We start from the raw sequence: 17,531 nt of genomic DNA on the forward strand, positions 1-17,531 counted from the left end.
CCATGTCAGTTGAACTGCAAATGTATCATGTGCAGTAACAGATCTTGGCAATCATTAAGGTAAACAGAGAATGTCAACCATTAACTGTGCAAGCATTCCAGCTGAAGGAGTACTTAGCTGGAAACCCTTTCCATTCTATGGTGTGAGTGGCAGTGAAGAAATAATGAAGTCAGAATCAAGTCCCTTCCTTCTGCTCTTCACCTCAACCTGAGCTCACGGGCAGAAAGAGAGCCAGTGCCTCGGTTTCCCTGGGCCAAACCTGAGCATATGGATACATCAATCCCTAAGTCTTTAGTGGACATCTATTGAGTACCCAGTACTAAGTACATTTTGGGGGCAGGTGCCACAGGAGGGGGAAACAATCCCAACTCTTCTGAAGGAATTTATCAATTTTCTGAGGCGACAAGATGAAGACTCAAGAAGCTGCCAGGGAGGGCCTCCCCTGGTGGCGCAGTGGTTGAGCACTGGGCTGCGAAGCTGCCCGCAGCCTCTGCAGTGCCGGTTCGATCCCCAGCCCCGGGCGAGGGTCCCACATGGTGTGCAGACCTCTCCTGCCGTGCCTGCTGCTCCCCTCAGCAGTGTATTTCATCAGACTGCCTGTTCTGTTCCCGTTCTGGCTCTGGTGAATTCTCTCACCCTCCCGCACTTCTGACTGTACCCAGTGCTTGTATAAATAAATAAATAAAACTTAAAAAAAAACAAACTGCCAGGGAAAATATCAGTGTCTGTCCAGTTATATGGTTCTGACTTTGACAGCTGAGGGAGTTCAAAGTAAGGGGAGATTAGAGTAGGGGGCTAGCACTGCAAGGAGGAGGGACAGTGTGAATAAAAGTGCAGAGGTAGGAATGTGGCAGGGCATATCTGGGAGACAGAAAAGAGCCAGGACAGTGTTGGGTGGTTGTGGAAGATACCAGCAGTGAACTAAGGACTTAACTTTAGTGAGTGTCTGGCAAACTTTGTGTAAGACAAAATGAAGCTAGCAACACTGGCAGGTTGAATGCCATTCTTTGGCATTGGTAATTCCTTCTGGTAGTCCAAATTGGAGAGGAATACTCACTTCTTGATTACTTCATGCATGAAAGGCAATGTTCAAAGTGCATTGCAAGTATTACTTTGTTTGACCCTTAAAATAACCCTAAGAGAGGGCATGGTAAATATCCCCATGTTACAGGGGAATTAAGACACACAGAGGTTAAGTAACATAACTTAGGTGGTTCTGCTAGTAATCGACAAAGCTAGATTTGAACCCAATGGTCTGGCTCCAAAACTTCTATTAGTCACTATATCACAGGGCCTCCCTGGCGGTGCAGTGGGTTGAACACAGCGCTTTGAATCTGTCCACAGCCTCTGCAGTGCGAGCTCGATTCCCAGCAGGCCAGGGAGATACCCACATGGCACAGCAGACCTCTCCTGCCTCACCCACTGCTACCCACAGCAGTGTTTTCGGTCCGTCTGCCTGTTCTGCTCCCAGCTTTGTCTCTGGTGAATTCTCTCACCCTCCTGTGCCTCTGGCCTGTACCCCAGTTCTTGTATAAATAAATAAATAAATCTTTAAAAAAGTCACTATATCATAGCTGATGAACTCTACACGTTCCATTGAGAATCTGGGTAAGAGTTGCTCCTTGACTTCAGACAGTTTTAAGCTACAGGAGAGATGAGACATGCCTGAGTATCTAGAATAATAGAATATGTCCCAAATGCCACAGGTAGATGCCAGGAGCCAGAAGGTGTTCAGACATAAGAGAAAAGACTAGGTTTAACGGGTCATAAAGGAGATGGAGAGGCTAAGCATTCCAGGGGACAGGAAGCTGTGTGATGTGTTTAGGGAATGGTGGGCAGACCTGTTTGACCAGAAGAGAGAGCTTCTATTGCAAAGCTCTTAGGCAGGAAAACGGCAGGTCAACATTAGTGTGTACTCATTGTTCCTTTGGCATTCTGGCAGGGTTTCTTTAAGGTGCTTGTCATTTAAGGCTACAGAAAGTCTATATGAGTAGTTTGTAGCTGTATAAAAAATACTGTTGTTAGAATCGACTTGTCCTTTGCCTGTTCGTGGCACCTTGAGCACATTCTCTGGACAGAGTGCTAGGACAGAGGCAGGCAAGGAGAGAGAAGGCATGGGAGGGGAAAACAGAGGAAAATGCAGAGGCCAGGAGGAAAACAGTGCTGCAATGAGCAATATAAATCCATTTTCTCCTAGTGAGCAGCTAAAATCAGTTTCTACTTTGAATTCTAAACAGACTTCTTTCTTTTTTTTTTTTTTTTTTAAAAAATGGAAAAAAAGATGCTTTTATTATTTTTATTGCTGAGATTACAAGGATGTTATGGGTTATAAATCAGAGGATGAAAACAAATACATATTTGTTGTCACAATATTGCAGAACCCTCCCTCATCCAATATGACCTTCTCTTAATTTATTTTTTTTTATTTTTTTTTAAATAATAAATTTTATTTTTATATTCCCCATACAATTGCAGCCCCCCCATTCTGATCCCAATCCCTCCCCTCCCGCCCCTCACCCCCCAAAAAGTGTCTCTGGTTCATAGTTTTTTGTTGATTTTGATTTTCACTTTCTTATAGTTATTCATTTTCCTGGTCCCTTATTTAAGTTTTCTAGATTCCTGCTATGAGTGAGACCATCCGGTATTTTTCTTTTTCTTTTTGGCTTATTTCGCTGAGCATGATCCCTTCCAGCGCCATCCATGTTGCTGCAAATTGCATGTGTTTATCTTTTTTGAATGCTGAGTAATATTCCATGGTATATATGTACCACATCTTCTTGATCCAGTCATCGATTTTTGGGCATTTGGGTTGTTTCCAAAGCTTAGCTATTGTAGACAGTGCTGCTATAAACATAGGGGTGCAGGTGTTCTTTGGAATTGATGTTTCTGTGTCCTTTGGGTAAATCCCTAGGAGTGGAATTGCTGGATCATATGGAAGCTCTATGTTTAGTAGGTCCAGAAATCTCCACACAGCTTTCCACAGTGGTTGGACCAGTTTGCACTCCCACCAACAGTGTAGAAGAGTTCCTTTTTCTCCACACCCTCGCCAACATTTGTTGTTGCTAGTTTTTTTAATATGTGCCATTCTCACTGGTGTAAGATGGTATCTCATGGTAGTTTTGATTTGCATTTCCCTGATGACAAGTGATGTTGAACATTTTTTTTTTTTTTTAAATTTTCTAGAGGCATGTCTTATTTATTTATTTATTATTTGTTTGTTTGTTTGGTTTATACATGCACTGGGTACAGTCAGAAGCGCGGGAGGGTGAGAGAATTCACCAGAGCCAGAGCGGGGAGCAGAGCAGGCAGAAGGACCGAAGGACACTGCTGAGGGGAGCAGCGGGCGGCAGGAGAGGTCTGCGCACCATGTGGGACCCTCCTCTGGTGGCCAGGGAGCAGTCGGGGATTGAACCAGCTGCAGAGGCTGCAGGCAGCTTCGCAACCCGGCGCTCAACCGCTGCGCCACCGGGGAGGCCCTGTTGAACATTTTTTCATATGCCTGTTGGCCATTTGCATTTCCTCTTCAGAGAAGTTTCTTTTTAGCTCTTCTGCCCATTTTTTGACTGGATTATTTTCTTTGTTGTTGTTGAGTCTCATCAGTTCTTTGCAGATTTTTGTGATCAGTCCTTTATCATTAGTGTTGGGTGCAAAAATGTTCTCCCAGTTGGTGGGGTTTCTCTTTGTTTTTGTTATTGTCTCTTTTGCTGTGCAGAAGCTCTTTAATTTGATGTAGTCCCAGCTGTTTATCTTCGCCTTCACTATCACTGCTTTGGGTGATGTGTCTGTAAAGATGTCTTTGATGTGCAAATCACGTAGTGTTTCGCCTATATTTCCTTCTATGTATTTTATGGTTTCAGGTCTTATGTCTAATTCTTTAATCCATTTTGAGTTGATTTTTGTGTATGGTGTGAGGTAGTGGTCAAGCTTCATTCTTTTGCATGTAGCGACCCAGTTTTCCCAGCACCATTTATTGAACAAACTTTCTTTGCTCCAATGCATAGTCTTTGCTCCTTTGTCGAAGATTAGTTGACCATAAATCTGTGGGTTTATCTCTGGATTTTCTATTTGATTCCATTGGTCTGTATGTCTGTTCTTGTTCCAATACCATGCAGTTTTGATGATTATGGCTTTGTAGTATAGTTTGAAGTCTGGGAGTGTGATGCCTCCATTCCCTTCTTTTTTTTTCAGGAGAGCTTTGGCTATTCGGGGTTTTTTGTGATTCCATATGAATTTCATCAATAATTGTTCTATTTCTTTGAAGAATGACATTGAAATTTTGATTGCAATAGCATTGAATCTGTATATTGCTTTTGGAAGGATGGCCATTTTAATAATGTTTATTCTTCCAATCCATGAGCAGGGGATATCTCTCCATTTCTTTGTGTCTTCTTCTATTTCTTTTAACAGTGTTTTATAGTTTTCTTTGCATAGGTCCTTTACCTCTTTTGTTAGATTTATTCCCAAATATTTGATTTTTTTTGTTTCAATAACGAAAGGGATGGTTTTTTTGATTTCTTCTTCTTCTTCAGATTTATTGTTTGTGTATAGGAAGGCTACTGACTTTTGCGTGTTGATTTTGTATCCTGCCACTTTACTGAACTGATTGATGAGTTGAATTAGCTTTTCTGTGGATTTTTTGGGGTTCTCTATGTATAATATCATATCGTAAACAGACTTCTTTCAACGGATGTTTTGGGGGGAATATTTATAATTTTTACCTCAGCTTGCTTATTTCCTCAGATTCACTCAGGGATCCTGATTAGGTCTTGAAACATGCTGTAAGAGGCCCTAAGCATAAGCTGGCTCCAGCATGGCTCAAAGATTAGCCCAAACAAGGGCTTTCCCTATTCCTGTTCCACCCAGGACCAGGGGAGTTCATGGAGGAAACTTATCACATTATTTAAGAGCACACAGCACCAGAGCTCAGAGGTTTGGACCTCATCACCAGAATCAGCACGCCGTTGAGAGCTCTGCTGGTGACCTCAGGGTGCCGGGAACCTCGCGCAGCAGTCTTGAGGTTTCCTCCGATGGCATGTGGCAGCACTGTTTCACATGTGGAGTCCATCATCCCATCCTTGGGTCTCATTACTGAATGAAATGTGGCATTTTGTATGGCTTTGATCAATGAGACAGCGTTGCTGGATGGCTCAGAAATCAAAGGGACAGTTTCCAATATAAATGTTGCTTAAGATACACAGGCAAAAGCTCTTCCCAAACGGGTCCATAGAATTAAGAAAATGGCTAACACTGAAAATCTGCAGGAGGTTTCAAAAATCTCTACTCCTGCTCAGGCTGTGGAAGGTTATGTGAATTGGTCCCAGTAAGGTCTGCCAGAGAAAGATGGACATGGTCCTGTATTCATAATTGGCATTGTTTCTCATGAATTCTTTTCAAAAAGACATAATTATATCAATGAATCTTTGCCCCAGAGATTCATGTTCTTAGGATAAGTCAACTACAGTGAGTTATCAATATTTCCCTAAGGTGGTTTCTGAAAAACTGTAGCCAGATAGTGCTCTGATTCATTTGACAATTAGGCATTTGCCTTTTGCTCTTAAGACGGTTTGGAGTGGGCCTCCCTGGTGGCATAGTGGGTTAAGCACCACACTATGAAGCTGTGGAGTTCAATCTGTGGATTGAACTCTGCAGCATGAGTTCAATCCCCTGCCGGCCAGGGAGAAACCCACATGGTGCGGCAGACCTCTCCTGCCTGTACACATCTCTGGCCTGTACCCCAGCTCTTGTATGCATAAATAAATAAATCTTTAAAAAATATTTTTTAAAAAAAGACAGTTTGGAGTGAGGAACAAAAGCAAAGTTGTCTCATCCCTGCCCCTTCCAAAATCTAACTGCATGAAATATCCTGAAACCAGTCCCACAGTCAGGATAGTACACTCATTCCACCAATAATAAAGCCTGAAGGTGAGGTGCTTCTTCTTGGAGCCTGTACATTTCCTGGGAATAAGAACCATAAGCAGCAATTTGGAATTCATTTTGCCCCTGTTCTTGTGTTTTATGGAAGACCCTAATGCCTGGGGTTGGAGGAACAGGACTATATCACACGGATATCTTTTTGCTAGACCAAGAGAGGGTATGTTTGCAAAAGTCTACAGAAAGTTCTTCATCCTTTTGCTAGACCAGTTAACCAAGTGAAAAAAGCGAGATGGGAAACTGAAAATTCTGGGCTCCCGGTCTTAGTGTTGTTTATATTCAGCCAATACAATTTGATGTCCATTTCCCGCTCTTGAGGGTAGAGTGTGCAATAGGATCTAATGAGTGGCACGAGGGTAGAGAGTTCCCAGGTGGAATCTAGTCCTTGATTTTTTTTTACCCAAGGGTGCTACAGGTAGCATGGTAGAGGTGAGGAGTTAGAAAGGAGTCTGGTCATAGCAAGGAAGTCAGAGCCAATGTTGAGTTTTAAGGGTGAGGCAAAAAGGAAACAGAAGGGTTGTGCTTGTTCTGCTAATTTTCCAAATTTGAGCAGTAGACCTGATGATCCAACACCCTGCCCATTAAGCCATTAATAAATAGTTTAGTATTTTCCTTCCATTTTCTTTCTTTTCCATATGCACTCACCATTGAAATCACATTGTATATACTGGAGATTTCCCCCCAACCCCAAGATTTTTTTCAGGTCTTCCAAATAGAAATCTACTGATCCATCACCCCCCAACCCCGCCAACTTATAATCCCATAAAACATGTAAATGGGGCCCTAACTAGAAGCCCTGATGCCAATCCTTTCTGTTGAATCTTTGGGGTCCCCTGTCAGCCAAATTTGCCAACAATAACTCTATGAATGCCTCATTTGGAATCCCTTTGCCTCAGTAATCACAACCACTACCCTTCCTACTTTTCCAAACCACCCAATACTATCAGGTCAGTATCTAGGCTCCTGACAACACCCTGCAGATTAAGGCTTCTGCTGACAAGCATTACTCATAGAAGGGAGGAAACCCAAATGGTTTTCTTCCTATTTCACCTGCTCCCAGTCAGGTGAAATGCAAATTAGAGGACTGATTTCTAGACTCATTCAGATTTCTGAAAATATGAATTCCATTGTCTTTTACCTGGGCACGCCCCCACCTCCACCTCCCCACCTGTCTATGCACATCCATCCATTTTATCAGTACGTGTTACAGGCATTCCTGAACAGCTCCACCAATGTGGATTTCTATACCTGGTCTAGGGAGAGAATCGTGGGCCAGAGGGGTACTCATAAGAATTTGAGTCCAATCCTAAATCCCATCCTTTTTTTTTTTTTAAAGATTTATTTATTCATGCATACAAGAACTGGGGTACAGGCCAGATGTGCGGGAGAATGAGAGCATTCACCAGAGACAGAGCAGGGAGCAGAACAGGCAGACTGACTGAAATATACTGCTGAGGGGAGCAGTGGGCGAGACAGGAGAGGTCTGCTGTGCCATGTGGGCATCTTCTCGGCCAGCTGGGAATGAGACTACGCTGCAGAGGCTGCAGACATCTTCACAGCACTGCGCTCAACCACCTGCGCCACCAGGGAGGCCCAACTAAATCCCATCCTTAATGCCTTGTGTCTTCCGTAGAGCCAGCCCAATACAGCATTTTGCATGTGTGTGTGTGTGTGTGTGTGTATGTGTTTATGAAGGAAAGATAGGATCTTGTCCTGTAGACCTTCTTTAAACCACCAAATCAGTGCCTGAAATAGAATCCAAACATCATATCTAATACGTCTTCAACCTTCACAGCCTTCATTCAAACTAACCTGCTCGTCTCAATCTGTCCCTTGTGCCTGCAAGGGACAATCCTACTCCTAAGCCTCCAAGACAAAGATTTTTGTCTCCCTTCCTCTATTTCCATTCTCATCTTGCTCTTTGTTTTTTTTTTTTGTTGTTGTTGTTGTTGTTTGTTTGTTTTGTTTTTTAAGATTTATTTATTTATTTATACAAGCACTGAGTACAGTCAGAAGCGTGGGAGGGTGAGAGAATTCACCAGAGCCTGAGTGGGGAGCAGAACAGACAGACCGACGAAACACACTGCTGAGGGGAGCAGCGGTACAGCAGGAGAGGTCTGCGCACCATGTGGGACCCTCGCCCACGGCCGGCCGGGGATGGAAACAGCGCTGCAGAGGCTGCGGGCAGCTTCGCAGCCCAGCGCTCAACCGCTGCGCCAACGGGGAGGTCCTCTCATCTTGCTCTTTGTTTGAAGATCATGGTTCTCTGAAAACCTCTTTAGTTGGATGCCCCTATGACCCCTCTCCTCTGCTTACTCCAGAAGCAGACACATTCAGAATAAGGATTCGACATCCTATGGAGCCTCTTCTTCAGATAAAATGTAGAACTTCAAGTTCTCTGAAGAAGCCTCCATTTTGTCTTTACCTCCTACAAAAGACAAAGGTGATTGAGCTCCTTCATTGTCTTCTAGAAAATGGGTGTTTGGTGGCATTGGATTTGCCAGGATGAGGGTGATTTTCAAAATGGCAAGCAGTTATTGATTTCTGAATCTGAGCTAGTGCTTTACAATAAACACTAACTGTTGTCTCACTGCTGAGAGTGCTGACCTCATAGTGATGGGGCTGGTTTGAACCATAGAATGTGCTGAGGTTTGGCATTATTCCTGGAGAACAATATTGTCTACAGAACTGAGTTACACACCTTGATAAGAAAACCATGACTGTTACCACATGAGTCACGAGAACTTCCACCACTGTCTCATCCCCATTACAAGATTTTTTTGGAGGGCTCTTTTCTAAGGATTAACCCACACTGTAAATTATGCTGTCACACATCCTACACTGGAATATTTTGTTCAGTTTTAATAATGGTAAGTTTGTCTCTGTGGTCAGAAGAGCAATTTCTGATGTTGGTTTCCTGGGTTGGCTGCCACTTTCAATTCTAAACTATGTTGTAGCCCTTGTGATGAAAATCTGGATGTCAGAATCAATCTCTCTTCAGAGTGCTCGAAGTCCCCATATATAGTGTGAGATTCTCAAACTGGATGGTATCTTAAACTGGGTTTTTAACCTATGTCTTCCCCTTCTTAACCAAGTTTTCCCAAAACCACTTCTCTACTTGCTGCCTACACTTCATCTCTCATTCATGCCTCAATTCCACTCCAATCTCCTTCAGCTCCCACTCCTGACTCCACTGAACTAATTTTCACCAAAGTCCCTTTGTTCCTAAATCAGATGGACATCCCGCAGAAAGAATCTTACTGAGTGTAAAGCATTTGATTCAGTGGAGCATGCCCATCTTCTCAAAACTTTCTTCTCCTTTGATTTTTTCCCTTTTTAAAAAAGATTTATTTATTTATACAAGCACTGGGTAATCAGAAGCGCGGGAGGGTGAGAGAATTCACCAGAGCCAGAGCGGGAAGCAGAGCAGGCAGAAGGACCGAAGTACACTGCTGAGGGGAGCAGGGGGCAGCAGGAGAGGTCTGCGCTCCATGTGGGACCCTCGCCCGGCAGCCGGGATTGAGCCGAGCCGGCGCTGCAGAGGCTGCGGGCAGCTCCGCAACCTAGTGCTCAACCGCTGCGCCACCGGGGATGCCCTGATTTTTTTCCCTTTATATTTGCTGATCACAAAGTAATGCATATTCTTTTTTTTAAAGATTTATTTTTATTTATACAAGAACTGGGGTACAGGCCAGAGGCATGGGAGGGTGAGAGGATTCACCAGAGACAGAGTGGGGAGCAAAACAGGCAGATGGACTGAAAACACTGCTGAAGGTAGCAGTGGGAGAGGCAGGAGAGGTCTGCCGCGCCATGTGGGTAGCTCCCTGGCTGGCCAGGAATCAAACCCGTGCTGCAAAGGCTGCGGACAGAGTCACAGCTCTGCGTTCAACCCGCTGCGATACTGGGAGGCCCAGTAATGCATATTCTTTTTGGAAAAACTGGAAAATACAAATTTCACAAGGATGAAAATAAAAATAGTCTGTGACACCACCACCATTACTAATAGGTACAAAACCTTACGGACATTTTTCAGTGAAAACATATACATATACTTAAAAATTAAAATTGCCATAATGATACATATTGTCTGATTTATTGAGGTAAAACTGACATATAATGTATTAGTTTCAGGTGTATAACATGATTAAATATTTGTATATATTGTGAAATTATTATCGCAATAAGTCTAGTTAACATCAGTTGCAATACATAGTTACAATATTATTTCTTGTGATGTGAACTTTTAACATCAATGCTTAGCAACTTTCAAATATGCAATACAGTATTGTTACAGTCACCATGTTGTACATTATACTCCCAGGACTTATTTATTTATATTTTTTTAAAGATTTATTTATTTATGCATACAAGAACTGGGGTATAGTCCAGAGGTCCGGGGAAGGTGTGAGAGGATTCACCAGAGATAGAGTGGGGAACAGAAAACACGGATCCAGTGAAATACACTGCTGAGGGGAACAGCAGGCGAGACAGGAGAAGTCTGCTGCGCCATGTGGGTTAGCTCCCTGGCTGGGGATAGAACTCATGCTGCAGTGGCTGGCAATAGCTTGATAGCGCTGTCTTTAACCCCTGAGCCACCAGGGAGGCCCCATGACTTATTTTTTTTAATAAGTAGTAGTTTATACCTTTCGACCTCCATTCATTTCACCCAGCCCCAATTCCCCCCACACCCCTTCTCCCATCAACTTGTTCTCTGTCATACATATTATTTTATATCTTGTTTTGCTTGCCATTTGATCGTGACCCTTATAAAATATCATCAAACATTTCTCTAAAACATGGTTTTTAATGCTACATAGTCTCCTTTGATTTTTGTTGCATTTTTCTCTACCCGGCTCTCTCATCTCTCTGACTGCTCCAAGCTTTCTTCTTACTCTTCACCTTAAATGTTGATGTTCCTCAGAGTACCATTCTCTCTGCTTTTATCATTTTTCTAACTTTCTCTGAGAAGTCTCATCTATTCCCCTAGCTTCTACTATCCAAATCTGCATCTTTAGGCCAGACTTCACTTCTGGTTTCCAAATACATTTCATCCATCTCATCTCTTCTGTTCCCAAACTTGCCTGTTCTTCCAATCTTCCTTTGTACCATTGGATGGTATCATATCTACCCATTTGCCCAGGCCAAGAATCTGGGGAGGCAGAATTAGCTCCTTCCTCTTGCTTACCTTCCTACCACTCCATAATCAATAAGCAACTAAACCCTGTAGGTTTTACTTCCTCATACCACTTGACACTTTCTCTTCCTTTCTATTTTACTTCCACTGCCTTAGTGTAGATTCTGATTGTTTCATAATTGGATTGGTAAGCCAACTTCCAGTCTCCCTGCCTCCATTCATGACCTCTTTCAATCCATTCTCTCACCTTTATTCAGGGTGATTTTCTAAAGTACGTATCTGATATGTCACACCCTTGTTTAAACTCCTCCTTGCTAAAAAGGATAGGGTATAACACCTTTCCCCCATTTATTTACCAATTCTTCCTCATTCTTCACGACTCAGCTCAGACAGTGTGCCTTACACATATAAAGGCTGAGGAGTGGTAAGAGGTAGTTAGCAGCTTTTTGTGCTAAATTCAACAGTTTAGGTTTTATTCCCTCCACTTTCTTTGTCCCTCAGTTTTTCCTCTGAGCTGTAATAACACTTATCATAGTCCTCCATTAGTGTCCATTTACGTGTGTGTCCCCTCCATTAGACTAATACTTTTTTAAAGATTTATTTATTTGTGCATACAAGAGCTGGGGTGTAGGCCAGAGGTGTGGGGGGTGAGAGGATTCACTAGAGACAGAGTGGGGAGCAGAACAGGCGGATTGACTGAAATACACTGCTGAGGGGAGCAGCGGGCAAGACAGGAGAGGTCTGCTGCCACATGTGGGTTGCTTGCTGGCTGGCTGGGGGAACGAACTCATGCTGCAGAGGCTGCGGATAGCTTTACAGGTTGTGTCTTTACCCATTGCACCACCAGGGAGGCCCTGTAGTCATTTCTTTTTTTTTAAGTTTTAAGTTTTGTTTTTTTTTTTAATTTATTTTTTATTTATACAAGAACTGGGGTACAGGCCAGATGCGTGGGAGGGTGAGAGGATTCACCGGGGACAGAGCGGGGAACAGAACAGGCAGACTGACGAAATACACTGCTGAGGGGAGCAGTGGGCAAGACAGGAGAGGTCTGCTCACCATGTGGGTTGCTCCGAGGCCCGGGGTTGAACTCATGCTCTGGTGGCTGCTGATGGCTTCATAGTGCTGAGACTTAACTCCTTGTGCCACCCAGCGAGGCCCTAGACTAATACTTTTTAAGGATGGGGACCATTCATTTCTGTATCAGCACCTATGAGCCTGGCAAACAGTAGGTGTTTAGAAAAAAATTGATGAAAGACAACTGAATGAATCAATGGGGGTGGCCAACAAAGAGATGACTTTGAGGCCTTCAAGCTGTCCTTACTCTGTCAACATAAGACCAGAGTGATTTTTTTTTTCTCTTGGCCATACTATTGGCCAGGCATCACTTCCAGAACTGGAGTGATCTGCACGGCAGGCTTCACTAAAAGCTGCATCTACAGTGGCCTGGAGTAGACCCTGCTACTGAAAGAATATAAAGCTGCATCACACATGCCAACTAACTTGACCTGCGTTGCTCATCAGCTACCCACTCTTCTAAGGGAAATGGTCCAGGGAGCTCAGTCAAGAATCTCTTTCCAGGGAAAGATTAATATCTGGATTGTGGTAGCCGCCTTTTACAAATTACTCCAAAGAACTTCTGCTTCCACCTCCTCACCTCTTCAACACTAGTCACTGCTTTTTCTAGCTCCTGGTAACCATTGGCTGGGGACTTCAGCTTATTTAAGAATAAGTGGATAAGCACTTGATGTGAATATTGTCACCTTTCCTTTCTCATCACCCTCAAGCAAACTGTCAGGTCAAAAGTTCCCCAGGCTGCAACGTAGCACATTGTTGGAGATTTGCCAACAAAGTTTCTGAGATTTCCCCACTCTCAACTTGTCACTCCATGTTCGGCCCTAAGAGGTGGTCTTGCTGAATTACTAATGAAGTGATATCTCAAGATTGGCTCCACAGTTTTCATTTTGATAACTATTTGCTAAGTATTGTTCTGTACTGGGAACTCTGTTGGGGGCATTGGAGGGTTCAAAGAAGAATGACACAGGTCTCTCTACTTGAAATATGTTATGGGAACACAGGTGAAAAAGGATGGGAGGGGGCCTCCCTGGTGGCACAAAGGGTTAAGTCTCAGCTCTGTGAAGCTATCAGCAGCCACTTCAGTAGCACGAGTTCAATCCCCTGCCAGGGAGGTGACCCACATGGTGCAGCAGAACTCTCCTGTCTGGCCCGCTGCTCCCCTCAGCAGTGTATTTCAGTCAATCCGCCTGTTTTGCTCCCCACTCTGTCTCTGGTGAATCCTCTCACCCCCCGCCCCCACACCTTTGACCTGCACCCCAGCTCTTGTATGCATAAATAAATAAACCTTTAAAAAAAAGAAAAAAAGGATGGGAGACAGGAACTCACATTAACTAAACACCTATCTAACCCTGGGAATCTGAAAAAATAAGCAAGAATTTGACAGGCGTAAAATCAAAGGAAGAACACTCAAAGTTAAGAGAACAATATGTAAAAAGGCAACAGGGCATGAAAGGGCATGAACTATTCAGGGAACATAGAGTATTGGGCATGGCTGGGCCATGGGGTTTAAAAGTGCAGTGTGGGTAATGAAACATGGAAAGAAGGGCTGACCCTAGATTTTGGAGAAGCTTTGTGACCTAGTTTGGCCATTTGAATTTTGTTTATTTGGCAATGAGGAACCACTAAATGCTTTTGATGCATTGAATGATAAGATACAAATGATGCTTTAGGGAGATTAATTTGGCAGGATGAACAGGGAATAGGGTAGAGGAGAGGTTGCAAGAATAAGTAGGAGGTGATGTCAATAATCCAGGCATGAGGTTCAATCTAGGGAGTGGTGACAGATCCCGATACAACTAAAAGAGGGAATATGGTGTCGTACAGAGTACGTTGGACTGGGGCTCTGATAGCCCTGGGTTCCAGTCCTCACTCTGTTTACAAACTATGCGGTTTTCACCTTTCCAGGAGTCAATTTTCTTTTCTGCAAAAGGTGCAGCTGGGGAAAATAAGTATCTTTAAGGTCTCTTAAAACTCTTAAAGCCTCTAGTTCAGGCTAAGTCACTTGCCCAAGATCACAGAGCCAGGATTTGATCTCAAGCAATCTTGTCCCTCGAGGCAGTGTGTATAACCACAGCACTATGTAAACATTTATATAGGATTAATCAATCAGATTTAGTAAGGGATGAACTAAGAGAATGGAGGTACCATTAGTAGGACAGTGGAATCAAAGAAGGTGGGGAACATGATGTTTCAGACACACTGGGGTGTGAGGTGTTAGTGAAACATCTGGGTCACTGGGTGGGATAGCATTGCTGGAAAGAGGCAAAGGTGGGAGATTTAAATTTGGCAATCAAGACAAAAAAGACAATCATGGAAGCTATGCAAACAGATGAGTTTTTAGAAAGAGGAAGTGAGTGTAGGAGAGAAAAGAACTGTGGGAAGTGAGAAAATAAAGGAGGGAGACAAAGAAGGAACATCTGACTGTGAACCTTGAATCTACTTCCATTTTCTGACTCTAAAGTCTCTTTTGTAAAATGAGGGGGTCGGAGAAAGCAAGCTCTGTAAGGTTTTCAGCTGTGGCATTCTATGCATAATCAGAGAAGATCAAAGAGGAAAGAATGCCATGGAAACTGATAAAGAGAGTTTCTAAAAGATGGCTTTAAGAGGTCACTGGCATCCAATGCTGCAGAGATGTCAGGGACTGAGGACTTAGCCAAATCCACTGTATTTGGCAATTAAATGAGCCTCTGCAAGACAAGGACCTCCCCCGCCCTTTCATGCTACTATTTTTCTGTACCCTTTCTCCTTCCTCTTCTAAATGTAGACATTCTACAATATTCAGTTCTGACCCTTTCATAAAGACTTGAACACTCGCCAAGATCGACTCTTACCTGTTTAAGGTGAATCAGAAATCTCGGATTCTTACCTTCCTTTTGCACTTCAGCTTACATTTTGAACTGCCTATTGGATATTTCCATCAGTCACAAAAATTTAGTTTGCTGTAAAAATAGCAATATTAAAAATGGTAGTTGACATGTGTTGAGTACATACTCTCTTTTGTCCTATAAAGTAGGTATTTTATTATCCCCACTTTGCAGATGAGGAAGCCAAGGCTCAGAGACGTTAAGTAATGTGTCCAAGGTCACATGACTGGGATATTGCAGAGCCAGGATTCTCCCTGATTCCAGAGAGCTCTAGAGTTTAATAATTTCACTAGGATAAATCAAGTCATCATCCTTATTTCCTAAGGCACCTCAGTTGTCTTCCTTCTCCATTTCTGTTTCATTGTCCTCCACCATCTTGTCACTGTCTCAGAATAGGCTCTCATCCAATCGTGTACAGATAATTATGGAAGTCTCTCAACTGCACTCTTCACTTGGCAGTTTTACCCTTCCAGCGCTGGACATGTAGCCCATTTGACATAAAAAAGCTTGGGAGACATCTCATTATCTACATTAAATCCAAATTTGCAAGCATGACTGAAAGACACCCGCCCGCCCCACTTCATAGTCTAGTTCTGCACTAAACTCTGTCCCCAAACATAACAGAGAAATTTATATCTGCAAATTTTCAGTTGTGAGCCCATTCTACCTAGAAAGCCCTTCTAAACTTCCGTGGGAGAATTTCCAATTATCTTTCAAATCCCAGTTCCTGTGTCATTTCTTCTGTGAAAACTTCTGCGATATCCCAGCTTGTTCTACTGACATCATGTTCCCTTCTCTATGCTCCCTGACCTCTATGTCTGTCTCCTACTACACTTTGAGCACTTTGGAGATAGTGACCACACTTGTTCTTCTCCACAAACCCAACAGCCACACACCCAGTCAATGTCTGTTTGCTGGAATTGAAAGAAATTTTAATACTCACTTTCTATACTTTTGTTACTTAACATGTGGTAACTGGTATTACTACTTTGAAAAGAAATGACCAGTTTCTGATTTTCTGAAAAAATTGTCCCCACTCATTATCTCCATTTCCTTACTTCCCATCACAGTTCAGTCCATTGCAATCAGGCCTCTGCTCCCACCACCCACTAAAAGTCCTTTCATTATGCTAAGTAACTTCCATATCGGAAAATCGGGCAGACATACTTCAGAGGGGAATTCTCAGTAGTATTTAATGCTATGAACTAATCTCTTTTCTAAAAGATTACTTCTCCTTTGGCTCCCATCATAGCTTGCTCTTGATTATCCTCCTCATTCTCCCCCTCTGGTTCCTCCTCCTCCTCTGTAGATGTTCCCCAGAATTCTAATGTCAATTGTCTTCCTTACTCCAAGATTTGCTGAGTAATTTACTTGACTCTCTTGATTTCAAGTACCATTTGAATGCTGATGACTACTATAGCTCTATTTCATGCTTTGGTAGTTCTTTCCCATCCTCCACCCCTCCAGCTATTTCCAGTGTGAATATCAATTTATCTGCAGACTGCCCCACTCCTCTCCTGGAATCTGTGCAAGGTCAGTGAGTGAATATGTCAGTTGTCCTCACCTCACATCTGGAAAGATCTTTAATTCATTTACATCCTGGGGTGAAGGACAAAGGTGCTGGACACTTCAGTTACTGTTTTAGAGAGTGTCCATTGGTGGATATATGGCATCTATCATAAGCACATTAAACTGAGATGGATGAACTCACCTAAACATTTATATAGAGATGAAAACAATATTTTAATAGTTCAGATCCCACTACTTCCCTGCCCCCATTAGTCCCAATCAATGAACCTGTACATTGAGGCAAGGTACCATAAGAAATGTGGCTCTTTATTTTCTCTTAATTGATTTCCTATGAATCCCACGGGAATCTCATAATATCAAGTAGGGTCCAAATTTACATATTTTTCAACAACAGGGCTCCTAACTGCATGCCTATGACATGCCAAGGGCTCAACTCAAGAAATGCAGTCTAAAAAGAGCCAAGAGTATACAATGGAGAAAGGAAAATCTTTTCAGCAAATGGTGTTGGGAAAACTGGACATGCAAAAGAGTGAATGTGGATCTCTATTTCACACTGTACACAAAAATTAACTCAAAATGGATTAAAGACTTAGATGTAAGCCATAAAATACATAGGAAAAAACAGGTAAAACACTCCATGACATTGACATTGACATTGTCTTTGGGATTTGACGATTATGACAAGGGAAACATAAGGAAAAGTAAACAAATTGGACTAATTCAAAGCAAAAAGCTTCTGCACAGCAAAATAAATTATCATTAAAACAAAAAAGACACATTACTGAGTGGGAGAAAATATGTGTACCTTATACATCCAGCAAGGGGCCAATATATAATATCTACAAAGAACTACAACTCAACAAGAAGAAAACAAAAAACCCAACTTAAAAAGGCGGGGGGAGAAGCGCTCGCTTCGGCAGCACATATACTAAAAAAAAGGCAGGGGGAGAAGGGCTAAATAGACACTTTTCCAAAGAAGACATATAGATGGCCAACAG

The sequence above is a fragment of the Talpa occidentalis genome, unplaced genomic scaffold, assembly GCF_014898055.3.
Source record: "Talpa occidentalis isolate TD23 unplaced genomic scaffold, MPIMG_talOcc4v2.1 talOcc4.15, whole genome shotgun sequence".
In the NCBI taxonomy this organism is placed as follows: domain Eukaryota; kingdom Metazoa; phylum Chordata; class Mammalia; order Eulipotyphla; family Talpidae; genus Talpa; species Talpa occidentalis.